We start from the raw sequence: 2,627 nt of genomic DNA on the forward strand, positions 1-2,627 counted from the left end.
TTTTGGTGGGGGGTTCAAGACAGGGTTTCTAGCTGGGCAGTGGTAGCCTACGCCTTTAATTCCAGCTCTCAGGAGGCAAAGGCTTTTTGTGAGTTCAAGGCCAGTCTGGTCTACAAAGCGAGTTCCAGGACAGACTTCAAAGCTACACAGAGAAATCTTATCTCGGAAAGATAAAAAATAAAATAAAAAACCCACAGGGTTCCTCTGCTTAGCCTGTGCTGTCGAATTTACAGAGACCAGCCTGCCTCGTGCCTTCCGAGTGCTGGCTTTAAATAATTTGTTTTGTTGCTGTTGTTTGTATTTTAGAAACAGTCTCTCTACATAACCCTGCCTATAAAGGAACTCGCTTTGTATACCAGACAAGCCTCTAAATTACAGAGATGCCTCTGCGAGCCGGGATTAAAGACCAAACCTCGTGGTGGTGGTGGTGGCACAACCATTTAATCCCATCACTCAGGAGGCAGGGTGGGTGAATCTCTGAGTTTGAGGCCAGCCTGGTCTACAGAGCAAGATCTAGGACAGGCTTCAAAACAACAGAGAAACCCTGTCTCGAAAAACCAAACAAAAAAGGCATGTGCCCGTTTCTGACCTGACCAGTCTGTAAATTTTGTTCCAGTTGCCCGATTGATCCTTTTGGTAGCTGATCTTATATCTTCTATGGGTTTATATGGTCAGAGAAATCATCAAGCCTTCATTCTGGTGACAGTCATGGAGGTCAGTATGGCCATAATGATGAGGGAAAGGCAAAGTGCAGAGAACCTGAGGAAGGCAATCCTAAACAAAGGTGAAGATCATAGGAATGTAGGAAAGATCCAAGAAGGCTCTGTGTGGCCGGGCGGTGGTGGCGCAGCCTGGTCTACAAGAGCTAGTTCCAGGACAGGAACCAAAAGCTACGGAGAAACCCTGTCTCGAAAAATCAAAAAAATAAATAAATAAATAAATAATGTAACCATCTGTAATGAGGTCTGGTGCCCTCTTCTGGCCTGCAGGCATATACACAGACAGAATATTGTACTCATAATAAATAAATAAATACATAAATAAATAAATAAATAAATAAATAAATAAATAAAATAACGTGGGGCTGGAGAGGTGGCTCAGAGGTCCTGATTTCAATTCCCAGCAACTACACGGTAGTTCACAACTACCTGTAATGAGATCTGGTACCCTCTTCTGGCATTCAGACAAAACACTGCGTACATTGAAAAACAGCCGGGCGGTGGTGGCGCACGCCTTTAATCCCAGCACTCAGGAGGCAGAGGCAGGCGGATCTCTGTGAGTTCGAGACCAGCCTGATCTACAAGAGCTAGTTCCAGGACAGGCTCCAAAGCCACAGAGAAACCCTGTCTCGAAAAACTAAAAAAAAAAAACAAAAAACAAAACTGTGTGGGGCGGTAGTGGTGCACGCCTTTAATCCCAGCACTCAGGAGGCAGAGACAGGCGGATCTCTGTGAGTCCGAGACCAGCCTGATCTACAAGAGCTAGTTCCAGGACAGGTTCCAAAGCTACAGAGAAACCTGTCAGGAGCCAATTTCCTCCTAAAATCACTACAGGAACCATCACCCTGTCTAGAAAAACAAAACAAAAGTAAATAAGTAAATAAATAAAAAAATAAAGTTGTTCTCTGACCTCCACATGTATACCAACCTGGCCAACGTAGTATATCTCTATCCGGCAGGGATACTCAATGAGACCTTGTCTCAAAAATTTGTATATACACACATACACACAAACATATATAGTTGTATATAAATATATATAATTTTTAGAGATATACAAATAACAAAAATAAACTAAAAACTTAACTGAGTGTATTTGGGGAAGACATTTGAGGAAGAAGAGATTGTTGTCTGTAGGGTATGGTGGTACATGCCTTTAATCCCACCACTCTGGAGGCACAGGCAGGTGAATTTCTGTGAGTTCAAGGCCAGGGAGAGGGACTTGGGGGAGCACACTGTCCTTTGAAGAGCGCACAGGTTTAAATAGAAACTCTACTCTCAAGGAGAACACATGTCACCGAGGCTGAACTGTGGACACAATCACCTCAAATGGGGAAATGATCCAAATAAGATAGTAAGTTAAAGGAAGGAGGAAAAAGTAACAACAATAAAGAAACTGGACTTCTACCAGGAGAACAAAGTCACTAAGGTACTGAGGACATGTAATCCTTGACATTGCAGGAAGCTTGGTGTGTGCCAGTTGTGGTCCAAAAACCACCCTCTCTGAGATAAACAGCAGCCATGAAAAAAAAAAAAAGAAAGAAAGAATGGAGTTGTTACACTCCAGGGACAGGAGTTGAACTGTAACAACTTGGAAATCTTCTATGGTCAGAACAGAGCTCTTACATTGGAGAAACCTTTCCCTAGAGCACGGCTGTAAACTGCTAGGCTTACTGACCTGTGGTACTCCTTAGCTCCCGACTGCCAGAATACTTTTCCATCGGAGCTGTAACACTTTACTAGTTCTCCTTGGCTCCCGACTGCCAGGATCCCTTTCCATCCAAGCTGCAATGCACCAACACCACCCAGCTAAATTCAAGATTTTTTTTTTTTTTTGGGTTTTTCGAGACAGGGTTTCTCTGTAGCTTTGGAGCCTGTCCTGGAACTAGCTCTTGTAGACCAGGCTGG

At 43.6% G+C, this 2,627-nt stretch overlaps 1 protein-coding gene across 2 annotated transcripts in view; it reads left to right on the forward strand.

The window, feature by feature from the left end:
- Positions 1 to 2,627, forward strand: part of C7H17orf75 (chromosome 7 C17orf75 homolog) — a 20,538-nt gene that overhangs the window by 919 nt on the left and 16,992 nt on the right. The window lies entirely within an intron of this gene.

Source organism: Microtus ochrogaster, chromosome 7 (genome assembly GCF_000317375.1).
Source record: "Microtus ochrogaster isolate Prairie Vole_2 chromosome 7, MicOch1.0, whole genome shotgun sequence".
Lineage (NCBI taxonomy): Eukaryota > Metazoa > Chordata > Mammalia > Rodentia > Cricetidae > Microtus > Microtus ochrogaster.